Source organism: Schistocerca gregaria, chromosome 5, assembly GCF_023897955.1.
Source record: "Schistocerca gregaria isolate iqSchGreg1 chromosome 5, iqSchGreg1.2, whole genome shotgun sequence".
In the NCBI taxonomy this organism is placed as follows: Eukaryota; Metazoa; Arthropoda; class Insecta; order Orthoptera; family Acrididae; genus Schistocerca; species Schistocerca gregaria.
In genome coordinates, this window is record NC_064924.1 from 239563089 (window position 1) to 239580232 (window position 17144).

Genomic DNA, 17144 nt, shown 5'->3' on the forward strand with positions numbered 1-17144 from the left:
GCGGCATATCAAAACCTGCTGCACTGTGGAAAAAGCTGCACAGTTTCGGTATAGGGAAGCAAAGATCTGACGCTGTTTATCAAGCGTCTGCAGAAGAATTAAACGATTTTTTCTCAACAGCTGCAAACTGCCACGCAGCGACAAATTACCAGCCCCAAGATATCAATCTCTCGAGAGACAAGTTTTTCCTAAAACATGTCACTACCGGCACAGTACACAAGGCAATTATGAGAATCTCTTCCGAGGCAGTAGGAAATGATGGAGTGAGCATTGGCATGATTAAGAACGTCGTAGACACTATTATTCCAGTTATCACAGACATCTTCAACATGTCTCTTGTCAGTAGTACATATCCTATTGAGTGGAAGCAAAGTTTAATTAAGCCTATACCCAAGACTGACAACCCTAAGTCGCCAGGTGACTACAGGCCGATCAGCATACTACCTGCAATTTCTAAAGCCCTAGAGTACATCGTCCATGAACAACTGACGGATTACCTCAAAACTCATAACATCCATGACGAATATCAGTCAGGCTTTCGAAAGCACCATACTACAGCAACCGCATTAATCAAAACATGCTATGGACGGACGTGAAGCTACTATCCTAACACTGCTTGACTTTAGCAAGGCTTTTGACACAGTTGACTTCGATATATTACTAATTAAAATGAAACAGCTGAATTTCTCAAACAGCGCAATACACTGGTTCGACAGCTACCTCAAAAACAGAAGTCACCAAGTCATTTGTGGGTCGGAAAAGTCATCATGGAAAAGCGTGCGCTCTGGAGTTCCCCAAGGCTCCGTCCTTGGTCCACTACTCTTCTCACTGTACATTAATGATATTTCTTCAGTGATTCACTCCTGCAACTACCATCTTTATGCCGACGACATCCAACTGTACATAAGTGCAAGCGCCAAAAACCTTGCTGGTGCAGTAGCGAGTATGAACGCAGATCTTTGCTCTGTTTCACGATGGGCACAGAACCTAGGTCTGAAACTAAACCCCAAGAAATCCCAGGTCATACTTATATCTCATCCAAAATTAATCAGACGGTACTTTCGCGAAACAGTCCCTAAAATACTCCTCAATGGTACCCAACTACCATACCAAAAAACAGTAAAAGACCTTGGAATAATCTTGGATGAACACCTAAACTGGGAAGAACAAACAGTCACAACTTGCCGGAAATCGCTCTCCTCCCGACATGCAATTCAAAAATTTACAAAAATATTTCCAACCCATGTTAAACAAAAATTAGTCCAAACACTAGTCTTGCCTAATCTTTACTACTGCGATGTAGTTCAACACGGCACAAATAGTGAAAATTCTAGATGCCTCGAGCTAGTGATGAATGCTTGCGTTAGATACGTGTGCAATATTCGGTTGTATGATCATATCAGTCCTTCATACTCCCAGGTAAGATGGATACGCCCGCATACGGCACGCGATCTCCACACGATGTGCTTACTTCATCGATTTCTTAGCCACTGGTGCCCCCAATACTTATCTTCTCACATTAAACACCTATCATCATTCCACAATCGCAACACCAGATCGGATACGTCTATCATCTTGGCTGTACCTTTACATAACACAAAATCTTTCTCCGTGTCATTCTCCATCTCAGCCATACGACTATGGAACACGCTCCCCTGTGATCTGCGTCTTATCCAGAACTACTCAACATTCAAGAGGGAACAAAAACTTACATATTAGGGACGGTATAGCCACCATTCTTGTGCCCCTTCCATCTCTTTCTTTCTCCTCTCCATCACAGCTTCGAATTTTACCGTTCTATTTCTCTTCCTCTAACCTATCTACCTCTTATATATCTCTTTCACCCCATTCTATCATCTTATGTCTCTGCTCGATGAGAATAACTCACAAGCTGCAAGAACATAACGAGAAAATTCCCAACTAACAATGGGACTGACATTTAGAAAAGAAAAGTATGTTTACTTTCATATACATAGTCATTATTATTATTATTATTATTATTATTATTATTATTATTATTATTGATTGTTATAATTATTTTTTATTGTTATAATTATCATTGTACTACTGTTATAATATCTATTTTTTTCTTTAACATCAATACTGCATAATAGGCTATATTTCCTTAATGTTATGTAGAAACTGTAACTCGTTCAATCTGAGTATGCCTGGTTAGGTGTAAGAGAGGGCCTGAAGGCCCTAATCTTGCCCGGTAAAATAAATGCATAAATAAATAAATAAATAAATAGCCTTTCGCTCCCTGTATTTTACTGCTGCCACCTTTAGAATTTGAAAGAGAGTATTCCAGTCAACATTGTCAAAAGCTTTCTCTAAGTCTACAAATGCCAGAAACGTAGGTTTGCCTTTTCTTAATCTTTCTTCTAAGATAAGTCGTAAGGTCAGTATTGCCTCACGTGTTCCAGTATTTCTACGCAATCCAAACTCATCTTCCCCGAGGTCGGCTTGCACTAGTTTTCCCATTCGTCTGTAAAGAATTCGTGTTAGTATTTTGCAGCTGTGGCTTATTAAACTGATTGTTCGGTAATTTTCACATCTGTCAAAACCTCCTTCTTCTTGAAGTCTGAGGGTATTTCGCCTGTTTCATTCGTCTTGCTCACCAGATGGTAGAGTTTTGTCAGGACTGGCTCTCCCAAGGCCGTCAGTAGTTCCAACGGAATGTTGTCTACTCTGGGGGCCTTGTTTCGACTCTGGTCTTTCAGTGCTCTGTCAAACTCTTCACGCAGCATCGCATGTCCCATTTCATCTTCATCTACATCCTCTTCCATTTCCATAATATTGTCCTCAAGTACATCGCCCTTGTATAGACCCTCTATATACTCCATCCACCTTTCTGCTTTCCTTTCTTTGCTTAGAACTGGGTTTCCATCTGAGCTCTTGATGTTCATACAAGTGGTTCTCCTATCTTTTAAGGTCTCTTTAATTTTCCTGTAGGCAGTATCTATCTTACCCCTAGTGAGATAAGCCTCTACATCCTTACATTTGTCCTCTAGTCATCCCTGCTTAGCCATTTTGCACCTCCTGTCGATCTCATTTTTGACACGTTTGTATTCCTTTTTGCCTGCTTCATTTACTGCACTTTTATATATTCTCCTTTCATCAACTAAATTCAATATTTCTTCTGTTACCCAAGGATTTCTATTAGCCCTCGTCATTTTGCCTTCTTGATCGTCTGCTGCCTTCACTACTTCATCCCTCAAAGCTACCCACTCTTCTTATACTATATTTCTTTCCCCCGTTCCTGTCAACTGTTCCCTTATGCTCTCCCTGAAACCCTGTACAACCTCTGGTTCTTTCACTTCATCCAGGTCCCATCTTTTTAAATTCCCACCTTTTTGCAGTTTCTTCAGCTTTATTCTACAGGTCATAACCAATAGATTGTGGTCAGAGTCCACATCTGCCCTGGAAATGTCTTACAATTTAAAACCTGGTTACTAAATCTCTGTCTTACCATTATGTAATCTATCTGATACCTTTGTGTATCTCCAGGGTTGTTCCATGTATACTACCTTCTTTCATGATTCTTAAACCAAGTGTTAGCTATGATTAAGTTGTTCTCTGCACAAAATTCTACCAGGCTGCTTCCTCTTTCATTTCTTAGCCCCAATCCATATCCACCTACTACGTTTCCTTCTCTCCCTTTTCCTACACTCGAATTCCAGTCACCCATGACTATTAAGTTTTCGGCTCCCTTCACTATCTAAATAATTAATTTTATTTCATCATATATTTCTTCAATTTCTTCGCCATCTGCAGAGCTAGTTGGCATATAAACTTGTACTACTGTAGTAGGTGTGGGCTTCGTATCTATCTTGGCCACAATAATGCGTTCACTATGCTGTTTGTAGTAACTTACCCGTATTCCTATTTTCCTATTCATTACTAAACCTACTCCTGTATTACCCCTATTTGATTTTGTGTTTATAACCCTGTAGTCACCTGACCAGAAGTCTTGTTCCTCCTGCCACCGAACTTCACTAATTTCCACTATATCTAACCATAACCTATCCATTTCCCTTTTTAAATTTTCTAACCTACCTGCCCGATTAAGGGATCTGACATTCCACGCTCCGATCCGTAGAACGCCAGTTTTCTTTCTCTTGAGTAGTCCCCGCCCTGAGATCCGAATGGGGGACTATTTTACCTCCGGAATATTTTACCCAAGAGGACGTCATCATCATTTAATCATACAGTAAAGCTGCATGTCATCGGTAAAAATTACAGCCGTAGTTTCCCCTTGCTTTTAGCCATTTGCAGTACCAGCACAGCAAGGCCGTTTTGGTTATTGTTAGAAGGCCAGATTAGTCAATCATCTAGACTGTTGCCCTTGCAACTACTGAAAAGGCTGCTGCCCCTCTTGAGGAACCACACGTTTGTCTGGCCTTTCAACAGATACCCCTCCATTGTGGTTGTATGTACGGTACGGCTATCTGTATCGCTGAGGCACGCAAGCCTCCCCACAACGGCAAGGTCCATGGTTCATGGGGGGAAAAATAGAATTTACTGAGCATTATTTCGATTTATTAACCCTCTAAGTGTCGTACAAATAAAAAATTAAGTGCATAAAAAGAAATAGTACGTCGCAGGGTTACGACCCTAAGGTTACTCTTCTGTACTTTTTCCGCTGCGCCAACCGCTGCCTGGGAACTACTCCAGCATTAATGGCTTACGCCTCGTCAGACCTGCGCTAGAGTGCTTCTTTTTGTAAACGATGGGCCATCTGAATCTGCCGCGTCACTTTCATATATGTTGAAGAAGCTCTGCATACATTAAAAACGTGGATGAAATCGGAGGTGACGAGTAGGCACAGTCCCCTTCTAAGTTACTTTTCGTGGACTGATACCTAGCGCTGGTGATTTTGGAACAGGGAAGAGAAGCATTTGGTTTGCAGAATGTGAATAAGGGTGCAAATTTTAACAACAGTTTCTTTCCAAATAGTCCATTATTGTACTGAGAGGTGTCTTTGATTTCATATGTGTACACATAAACGATTACACCCTACGACACTGTACGTTCCAGGGCGTCCTGGTACCTGAGCTCTGTCTTTTACTGTCAGAACAGTGCTCTACTTGCAACCTGTTCCGATAACAGACATAAAATATTATAACCACAATAGGAGACAAGAGCAAGACAGCACTCGTTACTTTCTGTATTCTGATGGATAGAAAACAGTAATTATCGTATCACTCGTTGCGACTCGCAGCGACGCACTATTATTTGTTGTGATTCACGCAATCTTTCGCAACAGAGGACAAGTGAGAGAGAGCTTGTAACACCATGACTCAGACACTACATACCTTTTGCTTATTAATTTTTGCCTTTTTGTGTTATTTAAGATTCTGTAGTTAAACAGTTGTAAATATTATTTGACTGTATCAACACCATAAGAGTATTTACTTTTTTCTTTATAAAATCTTTGATGTCCTGGTAAAACATACGCAGTTTATTGTCTTTCTTAGTTAAACATTTTGCCTCACTTGGAGAGAAACAAAAATTTATTATATATACCTGAAAATTTGTTTAAATAATTTTAGGTAGAATTGTCAATAAGTGCAAATAATATGTTTTGTTCAAAACTCCTTGTTACTCTGTATTTGCTTATCCTGAATTAGGGTGCTTAGTTCTTTATATGTATAAAAGGCGTTGTGGCTCCCCTCGGGAACGGAATCGTGCAGTGCGTGCAAAATGTGGTTGGCGGTTAGTCTGGGACGAGCTACCAAACTGTCAACTGCTCATGTAAAAGCTGTGTATTGTGCTGGTGCCGAAAGAGACTTTTCGTGCCGTTTCCTATGTGCCAAAGCCTCGAATGGATAGATAAATAGCTGGAACTATTCTGAAATTGGTATCTATCATCGCCACCAAGAAATGACACAGTCCAGCATATCTATCTGCAAATCAACCTACCAACATGCACTCGACACCATATTGAGCAATCACTATACCTGAATAGATAAATCGTAGAAATGTACAGTGAAGGTTCAGCTCATGTGGATGATTTATTTGTTTTCAGTTATAAGGCAAACAAAAAGATTATCTATGAAAACTTACCTTGATTTATCCTCTGCCACATTTCCACTTAGAATCCTTCCCATGCTTAAGTGCCTACTGAGTGTCCTTATTGAAAAAATATTAGAGTCCAATGTTTTAGTAATTAATGCATCTTGAATATAGTAAAAAGAAAGTTAAAATTAATGTGAGAAAAGAGTGTGCTAAAGTAAATGGTGTTTCTTGAAAGTAATCTTGCAGTCAGGACTGCTTTCCAAAGACTAATTGAATATAAAGCAGTAGAGTAGATCAAACAGGTATTAAAACAATTTACAGTCAGTTTGAATACTTAAAGTTTTCAAAACTGAGGCTTATAAAGTTTTGCTTAGTTAATAATCATAGCTCTGCCTGTTGTAAATTGCAAAAGCTTAGTCATTATCTTGCAAATATGTCAATTTTGTGTCTCACTACAGTAAAACCTGAGAACTGCTAAATCGTCACCTTAGAAAAATTTATGAATGCTTGTGCTAATAAACCCCTTACATTATTTGCTCTCAAAACTCCGCCATTTCTCTCACCACATCCACCACTGCTGGCGGCTCACCTGCAACTGTGCAACGCTACCTTTGTAATTGTATTCTTATGCTGTAAATCTATAACTGTATAGACACAAGTTCTTCAAATTAAGTTTCATTTCAGTGCACACGTTTCTGTTGGTCATAATATATGCACAGTATTTGAGAAATTGGGACTGTTAGTGCTTGCACGTGTGTTATAATGTTTTAAGTACAAAATCAATCACTCAAATACGTGTACTGTAGCGCTAAATTGCGCGTCTTGCTCTAAGACAATCTCAGTCATTACTTAAGGGTAAAAATGTGCCACATGTCGTAATTATCGTCGTCTGTAAGCAAGGTTATGTAGAAGTCAATGTACTTACCTCGTAATAAACAAAGTGAATTGCTATGCGTATAGATATCGTAGTTGTTACGCTTATTGCCGTGATGAAGTAAGTACTGCACTGTAACGTATTCTTGTGCTACAGAAAAGGCTGTCTCATTGTAGCTATACCACAAAAGTTACTACTAGAACATATTTTCCTTTCCAGAAGAATTCAGAAAAACTGTGCAGATATACAACAGATACACCGCAAAAGCAACAATGTAAATTGTGTCACACATTAATAGCGTCGTGATATAGTCGTGTAGTTGTCAAAGAAATCAAATACTAAGTCATCTTTAATCTCACAGAAAGTACTTCAAATAAAGAATGTATTTTCAAGTGAAGCAAAATGTTGTATTAAAATATCATTAACAGTATATCTTCTAAGTATGTGACCCTTATAGTCGTTACGTAATCGTGCAACTGACAAGCAATAATGTACACACACAATAACACTGTGTCGTCTGTTCGCTATAACAATGTATTCATAACTACTTTCTAAATGTGTTCCCTAGGTTCTAGACTGGATAGTTAACTTCAGAACATAGTTGCATGTTAACAGTTTCTGTGAGAAAGAGTACTAGTAACGTGTAGCGAAAAGTTTTATGGCAAAGACTAAATTAAATAGCAAATTATCTTTCAATAAACGGTTTTACATGTGAAACGTGGTGCAATCCTTTACTTTTCCTAGTACGCAGAGTTTCAACTTCAACGCAATTATCATGTTGTATACGACGGTAAAGAATACTGGAATTTTTCTCAAGGTTAGCGTCTATGTTATTTTTCTTTTTGTTGGCGCGCGTCGTTATTGGGATTAGGAGACCTAACTTCTACAAATTCACCTTGTCGAGAGGGCCCTGCCCTGTTTGAATCCCACCAGTTCTGATGAAGTTCAGCTCTGTCGCTACGATTATATTGTCTGTCGTCATGTCGGTAGATTCCATAGTTTCTTTCTTGCCGGTCACGCAGTGGAGAATTTCTCCCTGAATCGAAACTACGCGCTGAACTGTTGCGTCTGAAGTTATTCTGTCTCCCTTGATAAAAATTCTTTTTGTTCCCATATTGTCTGTTTCTATGGTTATCTCTGTCATATTCATTACTACGGTAATGTGATCTTTCTCTGTAACTATTATTCTGCCAACGGTTGTCATGCAGGTGGTGTCTGTTTTGGTCACGATGTACGTTGTAAGAATAGCCTTCTCGTGTCCAGTTATTATTTCTGTCATTGCGGAATTGTGACTGATGTGACCTGTAATTGTTGCGTTCCTGCTTTCGCCTCCCACGATTGTCAGTGTCGATTTCCAATACTTGTAAGTGTCCCTGAAAAGCTTTGATTAAGCAAATGCGGATGAATTCTGAGGGTCTGTAAGGGTTCGACAGGTACTGATTCTTGTGCAACATGTCTTCAAAATATTTCGCAAGAATGGAAAATTCAGATTGTTCGAAATGTTTCATCATTATGATGCTATGTTTTACTCTGACTTGTGTATCTTGAGACCAATATGCTGAGAGGAAGGCATGATAAAATACTCCTTCACTGTGACAGTCGTGAACGACCGATCGCATTCTTGCAGCTGGTTCATTGTCTAAGTAGCCACACATAAATTCTAACCTATCCTCCAATGAGCAGTTGGGAGGAAAACAATGAGAGAATTGATGAAGCCATGCTTGTGGATGAATGTCATTGTCAGAATTATAAAATGTTTTTTGAATTTACGTGTAGTAATGGACAGCTTATAGTAAAAATCGTCATGTCATCGAGTAGCATATAGGTCATTGTTACTTCGTTTCGTCGGTTCCATCTCAAAATTCGGTGTACCTTGCCAATTTCTTTCGTAATTTCTGAAGTGCCCTGTGTCATTATTTTGTCGCTGTTCCGCATTTATATGTCCCTCTTCCCGTGTTCTAGCGCGAGTCTCCTCTGAAATATGTAATTCTTGTATTATTTGTGTCAAGTGATCTAGTACTTCCCGCATTTCTCCTTAATGTTGTGTATTAATTTGATTTTGATTATGTTTAAATTTCTTAATTTGTTCATACTCTTCTGTGTCAGTGAAGGCTACTGGTCTTGTGTCATTCAGATCATCATCTACCTTTGTAGATAAGCTAGTGAACTGATCCGAAAGTTCGGCTACTTTCTCCGATAGTGAACTGATGTCCTCAGTGTGCTTTTCTGAACCAAGTTTCAAAGTGTTCATTTGTGTTGAAATCGTATCTACTGTGTCCTTTAAGTTTTCCTGAGTTTTTGCAAGTTGCGTAACCGAATCAGTAGATACAACTGAGTCAATTTTAGCTTACAAGGTGTCGTGATTTTCATGAACAATAGTTTGCAGTTCTTTTATGGCTGCTTCATGATTCTGTAATGCATTTTCATGAAGCGAAAAAATAGGTTGAAAATGCTCTCAAATGTGTGTTTTTGCGTCATTTATATTCGATTTTAAGTAACTCTGCAGTTAAATCTTCACGTGTCCGTTCAAGCATTTGTTCCATTGAGTCTAACTTTTCAAGCTGTTGCTTTGTTTGTCTCTGGTGTTGTTCCATTGTTTCTAACTTTTGAAGATTTTGTTCTATTGTGTCTAACTTTTGCTGTGTTTTTCTCTGATTTTGTTACATTTGTTGTATTAATTGCAATAATAATGTATTAGTGTCAGGAATCTGTTTCTCTATGATTTTTGGCAGTACGTTTTCACCGGCAACATTCATATTTTGACGAGCAGAAAGTGTGTCTTGACTCATTTGAGAAAACTGTGAGGACCCAAAACCTGAATCTGCAGTATTTGCAAGATTGTGTCCTGTCATTTCGGATTCCTGAGGCGAGCTGTTGCCGACCGATCGATCGATAATGCTTCCGTGTTCCCTAATGGTTTCATTGTCTACACCATTATTTGCCGCCCTCTCCATTTCCCTATGCACAATTACCAAGTTACTGCTTTGAATGTCTGTTAATTCATCACACGGTGGTGCTGATAAGCTACAATCGTCGTCACCATCATTTCTCAATTTACTTTGGAGCCTAGTGTTACGTTTTTCACACGCCATAATTATCACGTATTTCACACGATAACAAGAAAAGCACAATTTGAAGAGCAAAAACAAGAAAACACGTTAGCATAGCATTGTAAATAATATCTAGTTAATTACAAGCGCAGCTGCGAAACACTTGGTGCAAATCTAAATTCATGCCACAACTGTTTTACTGTACAACAATGAAATACTACAACTACAAAGGAAATTCTCTCTATAATTACGCGCTAACAATAAACAATAGCTACAGTAATTACACAAACTACAAGAAAAAATCAAAAGATTCCAGTGAGGTATCCTCGGCTAAGGGTCGATATATGAAACGTCCACTTAGAAAAATTTATGAATGACTTTGCTGACAAACCTCTTACATTATTTGCTTTTCAAACAGCTGGGCAAAACTGAACGTACTCAGAAATTACTCTCTTTACTTATTCTCATTAACACTTAACTGACACACAATATATTTAGCGCAACGCAATCTTACTTTTAATAATCCCTACAAAAGAATGGCCCTGACTAACAATAACCTATAGCTTTCATGAATCACTTACCTCACAGAAATCTTCGTTACTCGAACTACTGCAATACAGCGAGCGCCAATACTTGCAGCTGAATAAAAGCTTTTAACTACTGAAGGCACTAACTACTAATAGGCATAGTTTGCAAATGAAAGATTTTGATAGACAACAAACAATGTATTTACCTTAATAGTGTTCAAAAGTCATATATATATGACATCCAGTCTCACAAATTTACTGTCTCTGATTGACACACGTCCAGATCATCCGCTCTCAAAACTCCTCCATCTGTCTCACCACATCCACCACTGCTGGCGGCTCACCTCCAACTGTGCAACGCTATGCGCTGTTCACATCCAACCACCCAACACCAAAGTAAATTGAGAAATGATGGTGACGACGAATATTACAAGAATGCTAACCAGCCACAGACTGCACATAGCACAGCCAGTGATTTTCATACAGACCGCTAAGTGGCGTTACCAATAAAAAACCTAAACAGCCTACTTACACTGCAACTGTGGGAAGTTATATACTCAGTCTTGCTAAGTACTTGTTTCTCTTGTGTATTGAAGGTGCATACGAATAATGTAGCAGGATCTACTGTTTGTTCATTGTGCTAATGATAGATAACAATTAACAGAAAGACCACTATCTATGGAAACAGCAACTTCTTTTATTCAGAGGACAGTGAGAAATAGTTTGTTAGTGAACTCTTTTTTTATTCCCATGTCTGTTAGATAAGTAATTTGTAAAAGAAAGAGTAAACCTCTGCCCGGTTTATAATTTTGCAATGAACTTTATTCACATCTCATATCAGATGGGAAAGTGTTTGAAAAGTGATACTAAATCTATTTCCAATTTATGATTCTAAAGTACATTTTAACAGTAATCTTACTTAAACCATTCAGTTTGACCAAGCCTTGAAGGCAAAAGTGTATGTCATTATCAGTTGTATTTATGCAAATAGGTTTGTTCCTCTATAACTGTTAGCACATTCTTTAACGTCAACATCTGCTAGTGAGAGTGTTCATTGCACTCTCGAGTGATAAAGTATAGGCTGTGTCTGTCCATTAAAGTTACTCATATCTATTTTCTTGAACAAGAATGTTAATTATTCTTATGCCAAATTAGACTTACCACCGATTTCTTTATTCTCTGAACTGCGTGGATAGGTAAAATATTGTTTGTTACTGTTTAAATATTTACGTAATTCTGACTTTCACTTCCGATAAGTTAGGTATACCACAGTCAACACAACAAAATTCCTTTCAGAGGGTAACAATGCTCTGCTTCTTTATACTAAAATTGCTTTAACAAAAATAATGTAATTATACGAACTGTCTCCAACTTTGAGGTTATGGTGTTACAGTAGCAGGGGTAGTGTTATAAGCTCTTGTGCCTTTCTATATTCGAGCACACGCAAAATATTAACTAATTACTTGTTGATCCTACTAGAGAGAAACTCTGCAGAGTTTCACGTTTAGTAACAGGCAGAAACTCGACGGCGCTGGGTAGTTACCGAAAACTCAGTTGTCGTCCCTCGACTGTGTACAGTCTTCTCGTAGTTTACTGTAGCAGCATCAAACTCTCACTTTATGCAGACTCCGCTGCTTGGCTGTAGCACTGCATCTTATTCTTCTTGTCCTTGACTCCGATTGTGAGTGTAACTGAGATTGACAGGGCAATGTGCTAGTTTCTCTAGCACTGTGGCTCTCCCGTGATGCTACTAGGAAATGCCAACCTTGTTTCAAATGATTCTTAAACTGAGGTAAGCTTCCTACCGTTTTCATCTATGCCGCCGTGCGGGGTAAACGATTGGGTCTGATACTCTTTGCCACTGTTCGCGCGGCTACCCCTGCCGGAGATTAGAGTCCACCCACAGGCATGGATGTGTGTGTGTGTTGTCCTTAGGGTAAGTTACTTAAAGTTAGATTAAGCAACAAGTAAGACTAGGGACCGATGACCTGAGCAGTTTATCACATTGGAACTAACCACAAATTTCCAGTTTCATCTTTGCCTTGGCTGACTGCCTACTGTTACGTACAGGCTTGTTATTCCAGGGCAGTGGCCGTGCTGTGCTCCCGCCATTTTACCGGTGTGTTGACAGATACGCAAACTCTGCTTTACGTCGGTCTTGTGTGACCTTCAATGTTGACTCCCCAACATCACTATTGTCAATTGTCTTAGTATTACTCTTAACGAAGTTTTCCCCCCTCACTTGCAGCCAACCACTTCTTACATTAATAAGATTTATAACCATGATACCTCTGTATTTAATAAAATATGAGAGCCCTAGCACTTTTGAAGCTCAAACACACACGAGACATGGAGAAATTTAAGTTTTTTACACAGATGTAGAGGGCTGACAGGTATTGGCGCACATTTCAACACCATATATTGCCCTCCCGATTCTTACAATTTAGATGTTGCTGATTTAGTAATTAGAGATTAAGAGTACAACAACAACAAAATAACATTCTATTGCACAAGTTAATTGTCGAATTACGTGATAATTTCTAGTATGTTTGTCGAACCTTCTATAAAATACGAATCACGTAATTGAATTTTAAGTGAAAGAAACACAAGTGTAACTTATATACTCATTTAGATGTTTAATTACACCTGTACACTCTGTTATAGGTTAAAGGAATGCTATTCAAATTTAACCACAGATACCAATATCGTCTTTCGCAATATAAGTTGTACTATTAATTCTAAAAGAAGAGAACATGTTTTCGCGCTCGTGTTGCATATTCTTCCTGGTATTCCACGTCGCTGCCCTGCCAAACACTCTCTTGGTCAACCACACATATTCACTCAATAGCACATAGCAGTTGTAAGTGGGCTGTTTAGGTTTTCTTATTGGTAACGCCGCTTAGCGCTCGGTATGAAAAATCACTGGCTGTGCTGTGTGCAGTCTGTGTTTAGTTTGCATTGTTGTCTGCCATTGTAGTGTTGGGCAGCGGCAGCTGGATGCTAACAGCGCGTAGCGTTGCGCAGTTGGAGGTGAGCCGCCAGCAGTGGTGGACGTGGCGAGAGAGATGGCGGAGTTTAGAATTTTGTAAGACAGGATGTCATGAACTGCTATATATATTATGACTATTAAGGTAAATACATTGTTTGTTCTGTATTAAAATCTTTCATTTGCTAACTATGCCTATCAGTAGTTAGTGCCTTCAGTAGTTTGAATCTTTTATTTAGCTGGCAGTAGTGGCGCTCGCTGTATTGCAGTAGCTTGAGTAACGAAGATTTTTGTGAGGTAAGTGATTTGTGAAACGTATAGGTTAATGCTAGTCAGGGCCATTCTTTCGTAGGGATTTTTGGAAGTCAGATTGCGTTGCGCTAAAAATATTGTGTGGCAGTTTAAACACATTCTTGTATAATTTTTCTAAGGGGATGTTTCACAGTAATTTCAGGAAAATACTGTGGGCAAAAATATCGCTGCCGGCTGTGATTAATCACCTTCAGTTGAGAATAATCATTTAGGTGAGTATCGTGTTACAGCCGAATTTTCCTTATCTGTAACTTTTATCATTATACAAGTTTTTATTGAACAAACTAAATACAACGTAGCACTGTTATTGGAATGCATTTGCAGTTTCGGCTCTTACAGCAACCATATTCAAATTATGAATTGTATTGTATACTTCACACTTATTCACGGTCCATATTGGGTTAACCGTACGTATGTATACATTTAGACCCATACATGCTGAAAATTGAGTGCGTGTTTACGTGAACACCTCCACACTACCACAAACTCTGCCTCAACAATAACTTCTGTTGCCTGTCGCCGCAGCATGCTGCATTTACGCCGCTTAATTAACTCGCAGTGAACACACATTCCGGACTGCAGTGACTCGATCAAAGCCCGAAGCCCAGCCTGACGCCCGGCCTGACGCAACGACACGTCTCCTGCCAGCAAATTACAAGACGCACCCTACTAATTGTGGCAAGCCTGAATATTAAAAGAGGGAATCCGTCAGCTACGTGCGGAACATTCTCCGCTTCCACTTGGAGGTGTTATCTTAAATAGAGGATAACCTACTACGATAAAATTATTCTCATTTTGAAAGTGAATTTATCTCTTTGGTATTCATAATTTGAATCGACAACTTACCGCCTATGACTACGTAAAACGTTTTAAAACTTACCACTTAATCTGCACTAGGTACAGACAGGAGATTATGCAAGTGCACTTCCACGTGACCTACTTAATCCTTTTTAAGACTGCATCGGTTATTACGTTCTCAAGAAGAAAAAAAGTCTTTGAGAGTTACAGTAAAACTACAACCAACCGTTCTTGGGTTCAATAAAAATCGTCATTTTAGTTTAATTTTTTGGGATTATTAATAATTCAACCTGTATTAAGCTGACCGAAACAAGATTTTGATTTACAAAGCATACCCTGATGTGGACACAGACCCAGACAATAACCTACTCGCAGTAACGATGAACACCAACATCAAATTCAAACAGATAAAGTAAATAAGGCTACAGTCAAACAGAGCACTGAAAATGTTGCTGATAATGACATGAGGTGGAAATACCTTCACGACGAGACATTTTCTCCTCCATTCGGCACTGAGGCTAAGGACGAGGTTAAAGCCTTGGATAGCCGCCAGCGAAGGCCAGAGCTGCGGTCACGGCGCCGCTCTCTACCCACACAGGGATAAACTTGTGGAAGCCTTCAGCTCTCTTAAGAATAGACGCCCTGTGTGGAGCCTGCAGAGAAATGAGAAGAATGTAGCTGTCGTTAGCTCCTGGAGCCAGTGGGACAATGCGTGAACACAACAGAGCCCTGAAAGTAGGTACGGTGAATGGAACTTTTAAAATACCTGCAGAAGATTTTGCTTGCCTAGAAAAGTTTGGCGGGCGGTGAGGAGGAAGCTTACTAACCACGGACACCAACAGATTCTAGGATGAAGCACAGATAAAGGGTATCCCGGCAGGAATGGCCGGTGCAAGAAGGCATCAGCATCTTTGCATACGCTACAAAAATGTAAAAAAGGAAAAAAACCATGTGGGAAACACTGACAAGAAAAGGAACAGGATGACAGGACATGTGTTAAGACACAAAGAAATAACTTCTGTGCTACTAGATGGAGCTTAGAGGGTAAAAACAGCTGTATATGTCAAAGACAGCAACATATACAACAAAAAATTGAGAAAGTTCGGTGCAAGTGCTTTTCTGAGAGGAAGAGTCTGACACAGGAGTGGAATTCGTGGAGCGAGGGAAAACAATAATATTTACGCCTCCATATAAGCCTAATTTGTACGTTGGCAGCACTAGAACCGTTCTGCAGTCAGGTTGTGAATGCCTGGTCTCCGGATTTTGTTAATACAGTTTTGTGAAAACAACGTCCTCTTCCCTCCAAGGATTCCTGCCTGAAATCACAGAGCGTGTTGATCGAACCTACGGGTAACAATTCCAACAGCCCAACTCTGAATTGCTTCCGTGTCTTCTTTTAATCCGACCTGGTTGGTATTGCAAACACTAGGGCAGTACTCAATAAAGACTCGAACCATATTCTGTATGTAGTCTTCTTTACAGATGAGCTATACTTTCCTAGAATTCTCCCATTCTTCTTCATATCTCTTTGCAGCGTTACACCTAGATATTTAGTCGACGTGACTGTGTCAAGCAGACAGAACTGTTTTCGTACTTAGGCACATTAACTTACATTTTGATGCCCTTGCAGCAAAATGGCCTTGATCACACAAAGTAGATATACTGTCTAAGTCATCATGTATGCCCATACAGTCACTCAACGATGACACTTTTCCGTACACTACAATGACATCAGCCAACAATCGCAGTTTGCTGCTCCCTCTATCCGATTGATCATATACGTACCCAGAGGAAAACAGAGGTCCTATCACATTTCTCTGGCACTCCTGGCGATACCGTTGTTTCTGATGAAGTCCCGCTATCCCGAAACGTGCTGTATTATATTACGAAATCTTCAGCCACTCACACATCTGTTAACTTACCCCATATGTTCGAACCTTCGTTAAATGTCTGCCGTGGGCAGTGTGTCCAACGCTTTCCGAAAATTTAGCATTATGGGATCTGTCTGCTGGTCTTCATCCACCGTTCCCTGGACAACGTGCGAGAAAAAGGCAAGCTGGATTTTGCACTGGTGAGCTTTCTAATAGCGTGTTGATTTGAGCACAGAAAATTTTCTGTCTCAAGGAAAATTATTATATTACAACTGAGAAAATGCTCAAGAATTCTGCAGCAGACTGATGCTAAGGGTATTGCTCAGTAATGTTGTGGATCCGTTCTTTTACCCTTTTACATACAGCAGTCACTCGCGCTTTTCTACAGTCGGTATTGACATCTCTGTTCATCCAGTTGGTTCGAGGTACTGAATTTCGGTGTAGTAATGTAATGCTTACATCGTGTGGTGTGTGAAAGTAAATTCTGCGTACTTATGCTACTACTTTCAGTGGTCATTAAATTAAACATCAGAGTTTTCCTTTTCTCAAAGTGAATAAGCCCAAAAAATAATATTATATTATTTGACTATTTTCAGGTATGATTCGTCAATGACCTATATACATAAACCGAACGGAATATTCTACAATATCAGAAATTTTTTCATTACTGAACCCCAGTTTTAATTCCAGAAACAACATTTAGTTTTC